The 12,659-nt window shown below is 35.4% G+C and overlaps 1 pseudogene; it reads left to right on the top strand.

Annotated features, from left to right (window-relative positions):
• Positions 1-1,128: 1,128 nt before the first annotated feature.
• On the top strand, positions 1,129-2,110 carry LOC126079883 (olfactory receptor 10AG1-like; annotated as a pseudogene).
• The last annotated feature ends 10,549 nt before the right edge of the window (positions 2,111-12,659 follow it).

Raw genomic sequence — 12,659 nt, forward strand, 5'->3', positions numbered from 1 at the left:
TGAAAATGAGCATATTTTGAAAGTTCCAGCGTAGTGAGTAGTGTGCATGCAGCTGCTAGTATGTCTGCTCCTGAGAGCATGAAAATTGGTTCCAGAATGTAGCAAATAAACCCCCTCTTGCTCCACTGACCTGATCTCTCCCCTCCACAGAGCAGGGCTGCCAGCGGCCAGAAATCATGATTAGGGCAACGCCCTAGGGCTTGATCAGATAGCTGGAGGGAATGAATGGTAAGAGGATGGGACTTGGTTGTAGGGATTTATTTTGATAATGATGCTTCCATTGTAACCCTAATGAGAAAAATGTGGATATCATGGAACAATAGGAAATAAAATGTGTTGGGTTAAATGGATTATATGTCTCAAGGTTATCCATTAATAAAAGTTAAATATAATTGGAGCCCTGTTGGTATAATGGTTAGGAGCTCTGGCGGTTAGCCAAAAGTTCAGTTTGAATCCATCAGCTTTTCCTTGTAAAACCTATGGTCTATTGCCATGTAGGAGGTAGTTATAGAGAAAGTTGTGAAATAGAATGCCTGGCCTCAGTGGCTTACACATTCATTAAAAGAGATGAGTCAGGCACACATAAAAATGTAAAACAAACATATAGAACCTTACTCCCTGAGTCACAAACAAAAGGAAAAGCAGAGTCCTGGTTGAGTATACGGTGTGAGGGACTGGAGTCTATGTGTAAACGAAGATCAAAAATAAACAGAAAACCTTCAAATATACATGTGAAATTGAAGGAAAGAATAATGTTTGGAAATACGGAAAACTTTCAAAGAAGTGAAGTGGTTCGTGGAAGTCCTCAATTAAAAGAAGGAAGAGATTAGATTATGGTTCTAAATTTAACCGAATTAAAGGTCTCAGTTGTGTTCTCCCCTCTTATACTGGAAGATTAATAAAAAATGTATAACTATGGGTCTTGTAGGAATGATTTTAATGCAAATCTAGAATTATAAATCATTTGTACACTCATTTTGTTGATTGAATTGATTTTCTCTGCAGGTGAGTTAATTTCTCCTTGTTTCACATCAGATCTCCCTGGATCACAGAATTTAAGTGTCAGAACGAAACTGAGAAATTATAAAGGCCAATGCCCATGTCACAATTCAGTTACCAAAAAGAAAAATGCAGCCAAGAAGAGCAAATCCACAGATAGACAACAAATTAAAAGTAACAGAAACCAATATCAGTACAATAATGGAATTTGTTCTCCTACGATTTTCTGATATTCCCAAATTCCATTGGTTTCTTTTTGGAGCTTTCTTAGTGATTTATATGATTATTCAGATGGGCAATGGTATCCTAATTCTAATAACAAGAGTAGACCCTGCACCTCAGACCCCCATGTATTTTTTTTCTCAGCAATTTTTCCTTCCTAGAAATCTGTTATGTGTCTGTTACTCTTCCTAGAATGCTCATGGATCTTTGGACCCAGAAAGGAAATATTTCTTTTTTTGCTTGTGGTACACAAATGTGCTTTGTCCTTATGCTTGGAGCCACAGAATGCCTTCTCCTGGCAGTGATGGCCTATGACCATTATGTGGCCATTTGTCACCCTCTGCACTATCCTGTAGTCATGAATCAAAAAATGTGCATCCAGCTAGTGGCTGGCTCCTGGATCAGTGGGATTCCTGTTGAGATAGGGCAAACAGGTCAGATATTCTCTCTGCCATTTTGTGGTTCTAACCAAATCAATCACTTCTTCTGTGACATTCCCCCAATCCTCAAGCTGGCCTGTGGTGACATCTTTGTCAATGAGATGGTAGTATATACATTTGCTGTGGCATTTGTCACTGTTCCTTTTGTGTTGATACTTGGGTCCTATACCAGAATTATATCAACCATCCTCAAGTTGCCATCAAACACAGGATGGACCAAAGCCTTTTCCACCTGTTCTTCCCATCTCATAGTTGTAGTTTTATTCTATGGATCAGCTACTATTACCTATTTAAAACCCAAATCCAACCAATATGAAGAAACAGACAAACTTCTCTCTCTTTTCTACACCATTTTGACCCCATTGTTTAACCCTATGATATACAGCCTGAGGAACAAAGATGTTACAGAAGCACTGAGAAAATTTCTTCTCAAATCATTAGCTTTATGACACACTTGAACTAACAGAACTTTTACAATCCAAGAATAAAATCAGCAACTCAAAAAACTGTGGGCAAATGATTTGAATAAAGACTGTCATGGACTGAATTGTGTCCCCCAAAAATGTATGTATCGATCTGGCTGGGCCATGATTCCCAGTCTTGTGTGATTTTCTACCGTTTTGCCATTTGATGTGATTTTCCTGTGTGTTGTAAATCCTACCTCTGACATTAATGAGATGGGATAGGTGGCAGTTATGTTAACGAAGCAGGGCTCATCCACAAGATGAGGGTGTAGTTTGAGTCAATGTCTTTTGATATAAAGGAGAGAATTGAGCAGAGATGAGAGGGGACCTCACACCACCAGGAGAGCAGCCCCAGGAGCAGAGCACGTCCTTGGGACCCAGGGTTCCTGCACTGAAAGCCTAGTCCAGGGAAAGACTGATGACAAGAACCTTCATCCAGAGCCAGCAGAGAAAGAGTTCCCCTGTAGCTGACACCCTGAATTTGGACTTCTAGATTACGTGCGGGAATGAACTGTTTGTTAAACCCATCCACTTGTGGTATTTCTGTTACAGCAGCACTACATGACTAAGATAACAGTTTTTTAAAAAGACACACAAATATCCAATAATTATAGATAAATATGCTCAACATCATTAGTTATTAGAGGAATGCAAATTAAAATCACAATGCAATACCACAGCACATCCATCAGAATAGGGAAAACTATTAAAAATTCTAACAATGCCAAGTGCTGGCAAAGGGTTGGGGTTACTGACAGTCTCATACACCTGGACAGCTGGAGTGTAAAAGGATATAATCACTCTGAAAAACACTTTAACTCTTTCTCAAAAGGCTAAACATATACCTACAATATGACCCAACCATTCTACTCCTCAGTTTTTGTCCAAAAAGAAATGAAAACATATTTCATATTAAAAATTATACATGAATATACGTAACAACTGCATTCATAATAACCCAAACTTCAAAATAACACAAATGTCTATCAACAGATGAACGAATAAACAAATCATGGTATATGTATCCAATGGAATTCCATTCTGCAATAAAGTGGAATTAACTACATTTATATACAAAACAGCATAGATAAATAGTAAAAATCATACTGAGTAAAGGATTCCAGACATAAAGTACATTCTTATAGTAAATGAACTCTTACAGAAATATGATCGATCAGTGACCTTCTCTAGTGAAGAATGTATGAAAGGAATGGATTGCAAAAGTGCACAAGGAAACTTTTGGGAATGATGTAAATGTTCTGTATCTCAACTGTGGAAATGGTTTTACAAGGGAGTACATCTGTCAAATTTCATCAAATAGATTTTAAAAGATGTATTTTATTTTATGTAAGTTATTCCTCAATAAAGTTTCTAAAATAAGAATAAAGTCATACTGACATATGGCAATAACATGTTACCAGAAACAAATATATCTAATAAATCTATTAAAATGCATGAATATGTACTATGAATGGAAGCCCTGGTGGCATAGTGGTTAAGTGCTACGGATGCTAACCAAATGATGGGCAGTTTGAATCTACCAGGCACTCCCTGGAAACTCTATGGGGCAATTCTACTCTGTCCTATAGGGTCACTGTGAGTCGGAATGGACTCATTGGCAGTGGGTTGGTACTAAGAATAATCACCCTATTTATGAAAATTTTCGTGTTTAAATTTTATCTAAGTATCATACAGATATATGTTATTTTTATTTCTTAGCACACAATTATGCTTTTGAAACTAGCTTTTAAGTATAACAATATAATAAAATATAACTAAAGTCTCAGAACTCTCTGGCTTAGAAGAATAGATTATATGATGCTCCTACTGATACTTTTCCACTACTCTCCTGTCACTTTGTTATAGTGTGATGCCTTGCATGTTGCTGTGATGCTGAAAGTTATGCAACAGCTTTTTCAAATTCCAGCAGGGTCACCTAAGTTGGGCAGGTTTCAGCAGACTTCCAAACTAAGACTGGGAAGAAGGTCCTGATGATCAATTTCTGAAAAAACAAAGGCCAGTGAAAAACCTTATGAACAGCAGCAGAATATTGTCTGATATAGTGCCAGAAGATAGGCCTCTCATGTTCGAAGGCACACAAAATACGACTGGGGAAGTGTTGCCTCTTCAAAGTGGGGTTGACTTTTTAATGGAGTAGAGCTTTTGGGACCTTCATTTGCAGATGTGGCATGGCTCAAAATGAGAAGAAACAGCTGCAAACATCTACTAATTATCAGAGAGTTGAACATAAAAAAAAAATAAGGGCATGAATGTAGGAAAATTGGAAGGCGTCAAAAATGAAATGCAATGCATAAAGATTGATACCATAGGCATTAGTGAGCTGAAATGAAACGGAATTGACCATTCTGAATCTGACAGCCATATGGTCTACTATGTCAGGAATGACAAATTGAAGAGGAATGGCATTATATTCAACGTCAAAAAGAACGTGTCAAGATCTATCCTGAAGTACAACGCTGTCAGTGATAGAATAATATCCATACGCCTACGAGGAAGTCCAGTGAATATAAAAATTATTCAAATTAAATCACCAAACACTAATGCCAAAGATGAAGATATTGAATATCTTTAACAACTTTTGCAGTCTGAAATTGATCAAACCTACAATCATGATGTGATTGGAATGTGAAATATGGAAAAAAAGAAAGAAGGATCAGTAGTTGGAAAATATGGCCTTCATGATAGAGATAATGGCGGAGACTCCATGGTGGAATTTTTAAGACCAAAGAGTTATTCCTTGCAAATATCTTTTTTTTCTACAAAACAAACAGTGACTATATACATGGGCCTAACTAGATGGAATAGGCAGGCATCAAATAGACTACATGTATGGAAAGAGAGGGTGGAGAAACTCAATATCATCAGCATAGGACCAGAAGCTGATTGTAGAACAGGCTGTCAATTGCTTATATGCAAGTTCAAGTTGAAGCTGAAGAAAATTAAAACGAGTTCACAAGAACCAAAGTACAAACTTAAATATATCCCACCTGAATTTAGAGACTACCCCAACAATAGGTTTGAAGCACTGAACACTAATGACCAAACAGCAGATGAGCGGTGTAATGACATGAAGGATATCATACATGAATAAGTCATTAGAAGATAGGAAAGAAAAATAAATAAATAACACAGACTAATGGATGTCAGAAAGACTCTGATATTTGTTCTTGAACTTAGAGTAGCAAAACAAATGGAAAAAAATAAATAATGAAGTAAAAGAGCTGAACAGAAGATTTCAGAGTGGCTCCAGAAGACAAAACAAAGTACTCTAATGAAATATGGCCCTTCCAAAGAATAATGACCAAACAGAATGCAGAAATTGAATGATTTTGAGGACGTCACATGTGAAGAAAGCAAGAGGTCATTAAAAAGACAGGAAAAAAAGAAAAGACCAAAACGGAAGTCAGAAGGGACGCTGAAACTTGCTCTTGAACATCAAGTAGCTAAAGCAAGAGGAAGAAATGATGAAGTAAAAGAGCTGAACAGAAGATTTCAAAGGATGGCTGGAGAAGACAAAGTAAAATATTATAATGACATGTGCAAAGACTAGGAGTTAGAAAAACCAAGGGGAAAAACACGATCGGCATTTCTCAATCTGAAAGAACTGAAGAAAAAATTCAATTGAGAATTTATCTCACATACCTTGGACATTGTATAAGGAGTAATCAATCCTTGGAAAAGGACATCAAAACAGAGAGTCATCAAAAAAAAGAAGACCCTCAACCAGATGGATTGATACCGTGACTGCAACAATGGGCTCAAGCATAACAACAATCATAAGGATGGTGCAGGACTAGGCAGTGTTTCATTCTGTTGTACACAGAGTTGCTATGAGTCAGAACTGAATCAAGGCTCCTAACAACGACATTTAGATGAGACCAAGAAAAAAGAAAAGATAGTGGAGCCAAGACCCAAATGAAAAATGACAAATTTCTCATTCCAGGCAAGTGGCCTTAAGAGTCTCCCCAGCTAATCGGTGACAGCTGTGGGTTTCTCAAGCCAAAGGGGAGGGTGCTTCAACATATTCTACCCTGGTTTCACCACAATATAGTGAGTTTGGAGTGGCATACAAATTACCTTATCTGATCATTGTTCTATGGATCTGAAAGTGCCGATTCAGACCTAATGTAGAGAACTATGTGTCAATGAATCATCATAGACTTTGCACAGAGTGAACCCTATAGGCCTGGGGAACTAGCTTCAATATGTGAGAGAAAGGGTGAAACACCTAGTTAGTTGACCAAAAGTGAAAATTTTGGCAGAGTCTGACCAGACATTCCCCAAACTTATTTCCCTTCCTTGAGCACCCAATTAAGTAATATTCCCTAGCTCCCTCCTATTTAAATTGTGCTGTGGAATTAGTTTCTACCCTGGCATGTGGGTAAATGTGACGCATCTTGCTTATATTATGTGTTTAATTGTTTTTGACTGAAAGCTGAAGCTAAAGATCCAGCAGGGGCTACAAAGAACACCTCACCACCACCAGCATTGTCTTCGTTAATTATGATTCATAAGGACACTATAGGACAGAGTAGAACTCTAAATTCAAGACGGTAAACTTTACGGGAGCAGACTGCCTCATCTTTCTCCCATGCAAAGAACACCTAGGGAACAAAAAGTGGAACTGTAGGAAGGAAAGAACTGAAGAAGAACTGACACCTTTGAACTGTGATGTTGGTGAAGAATATTGAATAAGTCATGGACTCCCAAAAGAACAAACAAAACTGTTTTGAAGAAATACAGCCAGAATGCCCCTTAGAAGCAAGAATGGGAGACTAAGTCTCAAATACTTTGGACATATCATCAGGAGGGATTAGTCCTGGAGAAGGACATCATGCTTGATAAAGTAGAAGGTCAGTGACAAAGAGGAAGACCCTCAATGGGATGAATTGTCACAGTAACTGCCACAATGGGCTCAAACATGAAAATGATTGTGAGAATGACACAGGACTGGGCAGTGTTTCATGCTGTTGTACATGGGATTGCTATGAGTCAGAACTGACTCGTTGGCACCCAACAACAACAATAAATAAACAAGACAAAAATATGAATTGAAAATTTATAACCGTACTGACTACTACGGTTTGTTAGTACTTGACAAACGAAGAAGATAAAAACTTTAAAAATAATGATGTGATTTTCAGAGATCATGTAAGTGGTATACTTAGGAACAGGACATTGATCTCTTTTCCAGTACCAATAAAATATTTATAAAAATTGTTCATGCTCATTCTCTGACAAAGATAATTTCAATAAATTCCAAAAACCACAAATTAAAAATAAATTAGCAAAAGTTTAAATAATTAAAAAAATAACAATTTTGGAAAATAAACATTTAAATACCTTAAATAAAAGAACAATGTAGGTATATTCAAACTAGTGTGAATAAAATTGGTATATTAAATTTTTAGGGATCTTGCCACATAAATCTAATGAAGAAAACACAAAGTTCAAATATTGTCCAAGCATTGATCAAATTTCCTACCCATAAAAGTTTTATTATTAAACATAAAAGAAAATGAACACAGTAGTATTGTTTACTCCATTTTGATTATTGGAGAGTATTTACCAGAATCCATATGGTGTAACCATATAAGGCTTTTATTTAAAGGCAAAAGATACTGTGCAGTGAGGAAAAGAAACTAAAAGAAAGCATTGAAAGTCTGAAACATAATTAGCAAAAGGAACTCCCCAGGGCCCTTCCTTTGCATACACAAAGCTGCACTTTTGCTTGAGACTAAAATCTATGCAAGGAATCTCTGTTTCATGTGAAGTTCTAACAGCAAAGCAAGTTGGGATTGGGCTTTGTTTTTCTCTTGGTCATGTAATCAAGTGAGGTTTGTCAAACCAGCTAGCACAGTTGAAAATCATCTGTAAAGAAATCCCAGGATATTTTCAGACCTTACCAAAAAACCAAACCCACTGCGTCAAGTCTATTCCAAATCATAGTGAGCCCATAGGACAGAGTAGAACTGCACCACAGAGTTTCCAAGGAGCACCAGGTTGATTTCAACTGTTGACATTTTGGTTAGTAGCCAAGCTCTTAACCATTGTGCAATAATATAATAAAGTCCATTTATTTTATCTTAGCTAAGAGTTAAAAAAAAAAAAAAAAAAAGCTAGACATCCAGAGATAAGGATAAAGCTTTCCCAGTACAGGTGTCTATCACCTCTATTTCCATAATGGTAATGGCTACTTTCAGTAACCTGTGAAACCACTGCATTAATTTCCCAATGCTGTGTAACAAACAGCCAACAAACTTTGCAGCTTAAAATGACATAAATTTACTATCTCACAGCTTCTGTAAGTCAGATGTCTGGTAAGACATGGTTGGTTTCTCTGCTTGCAGTCTTAAAGGTGAAATGAAAGTGTCCCATGGGCTGAGTTCTTGCCTGAAGAATTTTAGGAAGAATACCTGATTCCAAGCTCCTTGAGGTTGTTGGCAGAATCCAATTTCTTGTAGTTGTAGGACTGAAGTCCTGTTTGCTTAAGAGATGTCAGCTAGAGGTTACTATCAGCTCCTAGAAACCATTCACAGTTCATGCCATGTGACCCTTTCCATCTTTCTCACCTTGAATCTCTGATTTCCTCTGTCTTTGAACTCTGGGCCCAGATTTAAAGGAACTCTGTGATTAGGTCTGTTCAACTGATTTGAGACTCTAATTATATCTGCAAAATCCTTTCACACATCTGGATTAATGTTTGAATAACTGAAAGAAGGGATGCGTGCACTGTGGGGCAGAAGTCTTGGAGGCCATCTTAGAATTTTACCTACCACGGTTACAAAATTAATACAAAAATTAGGGAAAAATGATTAAAAATATATGAAAGCAAAAATTGAATAAAATAATAAAAAATGGAATCAGTAAAAGTTGATGGAGCAGTCCTTTGAAAACAGAGCTAAGTAACTATGCAAGTTGTACTGAGGAGCAGGGTGGCAAAACAAACGTGGTCATTACTAGGAATAACAGAGAAAATGTGACCTCAGAGATTCAAGTGATTTTTTCACACTATAGAAAGTTGTTTGCATGAAACTTGGCTAAATCTGTAAATAACAGAACCGAAAGCACTGTATTCTAAGAAAATATCAATTTCACAAATACATAAACACATACATGTATACATACAGATATAATTTTAGTGGTAACAATTGTAACCATGACAAAAGTATTGCATTCCATTGCTCAATATTTTAAAATCTATTAATTCAAATTAGTTCAAGAATATGTTACTTAATGTTCACAATGAGTCAGGTGCCATTTCAGGGGCACCATATATTTTGTCACAAGAATAAATCAAAGAAAATAGTGAAGGTGATTTGAAAAAATTAGCTTATTTTCATATAAAAAATAGTAAACTCCCCAAATTGATCACAATCTCAAAATAATATAAAGGACTGCTCTCCTATGCTATTTTCCTCATCTTTTGACAATAAAAGACATGCCTAAGTCTGTGTTTTATAAGGATTTGTTTTTTACTTTCCAATTCAATTTTATATTAAACATATCTTACATTGTCTGTAAATGTTTTGGAGGCAAAGTGGGGTAGTGGCAGCTGTAATAAAATTGTAGCTTCTGAAGATAAGGGGGTCTAACTAGCTTAATGAATTTGTGATAGAAGCCTTCTACTTTCTGTCAAGATGGAGGAACATGGCCTAATTTATGTCAAGATTAAAACAATTTAAAATCCAGAAACTTATATGAAATGATAGCTATTAATAAGAATACATTAGATAAAAACCAAAGGACAACACTATATACCGTTTCTAGGAAAATTTTGCCTAACCCCAGGCCACAACAATTTTCTTCTATGTTTTCTTCTAGAAATTTTAGTTTCAGGCTTTATATTTAGGTCAATGATTGCAATTTGTTAATTTTTATTATTTTTTCTCTAAAATTTTAAAAACAGAATTTATTATTCCAATTGACTTAGATGTACCCTGAAACCATGCCCCCAAACCCCCGCCTCTGCTACACTGGCCTTCGAAGCATTCAGTTTATTCAGGAAACTTCTTTGCTTTTGGTTTAGTCCAGTTGTAATTTTTATTTTTATAATGGTATGAGGGATGGATCTAAGTTCATTTTTCAATAGAGAAATATAATCATTCCAGCACAAATTATTGAAGCTTATCCTTTCTCTACTGAATTGCCTTTGCAATTTTGTTGAAAACCAATTAAGCATATTATGTTGACTTGTTTCTGAATTTTATAATTGGTTCCATAGTACATTGATGAATACTCTAAGAAAATATAAATTACAATAAAATTGCAGGAAACATAGGAGGCATATTTCTATAGGCAGTCAAGGATAGAAGAGATAATCAAATCTGGGGAGTTAGTCCTAGGAAAAAAAAAATAGAGAGAAAAAAATGGCTCAAATAACATTTGGTTCCAAATTAGAATATAAGAGTGAATACAGGAATTTCAGTTGTGTCTAATAAACTATTTTTATACTGATTATAAAACTTTGTTGGAAGAGAGTTGTACTCTGTAGTTATGATTGTTTCTTTCATATACAGTAGTGCAGATTTAAATTGCTTCTATTTGACACAGTCTAGACGTATACCTTGATATAGTTTATACCTATGCTGTTCATGACAAAATATAATTAATTAGTTCTCCAGCCAGGGTTTTGTTAGTTTATTTATTTTTTAAGGTTGATCACAGTAAATGAAGCATGGACTTATAATGGTGAGAGTAGCCTAGGTATGCTATATTGCAAGGTACAAGTAGCAGAATTAAGAGAGAAATATTAAAAAAATTGGAGCTAAGAAAGGGCCTCAAATACACAACTTTGACGGTGAATGGTCTCCACTGAGTAAGTGGTATTGCTCTGTCTAGGGCATTCTTGCTCTCTGCCAAGATCTGTTTGGGACTGGGACCTGAATTCCACAGAGGAGCAACAGGAAAGTATAGCTTTAGCTTGAGTTTCTAGAAAAACAAATTAGAATGGGTGGCTAACAGAGGTATCAATTAAATATTGAAGCGACCTATCAGAAAAGAAATACAATTATAATAGAAAAAAAAACAATTATAATAGGAGGGATATTTTTATTTAAGGAGAACTGGTTGGTTTGAAAGCACATATATTCTGGAAGAGATGTTAGTTTCAGTTAGGAGGGGAAAAAAATCTTATTAAAGCAAAAGTTTATTACAAAATATATATATATATATGAATTTAAATCTTTGGACTTAAACAGTTCTACTGAGGAGAAAAAAAGCAACTATAGTCAAATCTAGAGAGTAAGTATGACATTTTCTCTGTTGATATGATTTTTGTGTTGGTATTTTATATTTATATTAAGACACTATAAAACTGAGAATCACAGTTCAACAAAAACATTAAAAGCAATCCTAAGCTAAAAAATGGACACTCAAACCGCAAATTTGGGTTTCTCACTTTCCTAATTATGAAGTTAACTAAAAACAAAATTGATAATAAAACAATTTGAGTGTCATAAAACTCAATATCATGCAGCGTGTTTAATGATAGAAATAAATCAGGTAAATTGCCAGAAGGTTTATTTGGAGTAAGTCACTTATAAGCAAAATGCTAGTTTACCTTTATTTATATACGCTTCTGTGACTCACTCCCCAATACCATGCTTACTATTTTAATGGAGAGTCAAATCTCTGATTTTTTTTCTCAAACATTTAATTTCCTAGAAATATGCCCCTATTTAGAATGGTAGAATTAAATAATAATAATAAAAATAATAATTCACAAGCATGGGACTTCTTATTAAAAAAAATTCCACGTGGCATGGTTCTTTCTATCTTAAAAGAAATACTAAAAAGTTTTAAGTTAACACTTCAATTTTCTTGAGAAATTTGAGAAAGAAAACTTGTGTTAAAGGATTCAGGGGCGATGTCCAGTGTTTCTACTTACAGCTGCTATCAGACCGGGTAAAACCCTAACGGATGGACATCGGGCACATAAGCAAAAATGATAGAGACGTAAAAGTGGGCTGTCTTGGTCGGACTCCTTTTTGTGTAATAACTAGCACTGGAAACCCTTTTCTTTACTTATACCTGAATAGATATTTTATTGTGTCTTATGAAATTATGAGTTTAGTCAGAACTTCTTAATGTTCTCTCTTAACGTAAATAATGATTTCTTACAGTATACTACATTACATTCAGAATAATAGTTTAAAAATATTATGTGACTTACATTCTGTTAGTTTAATATAGGGTAACACTGTGGAATACGAAAAATTGGCCCTGTGTTATGGGAAGTTGTTGGATTAGGGGACGATAAGACACAAGCAAGAAGTCTCCTAAAACCAATAGCGAGTGTCAGTGAGTGACACACAGTTCAGAAGTCAAAGAGTAGAGAGACTGAGCTCACACTGAAACTTAATCTCTAAGAGATTCATGGGAGTCATCTCACTTGGTGAGTAAAATAATTTTACTTTTATTTATTTTCCATGACTTGACTTTGATGATCAGGTAACATGTGTAATATTATATAAATACATAAGATACATAATTGAGACCCACACATGGAAAC

The sequence above is a fragment of the Elephas maximus genome, chromosome 7, assembly GCF_024166365.1.
Source record: "Elephas maximus indicus isolate mEleMax1 chromosome 7, mEleMax1 primary haplotype, whole genome shotgun sequence".
Lineage (NCBI taxonomy): Eukaryota > Metazoa > Chordata > Mammalia > Proboscidea > Elephantidae > Elephas > Elephas maximus.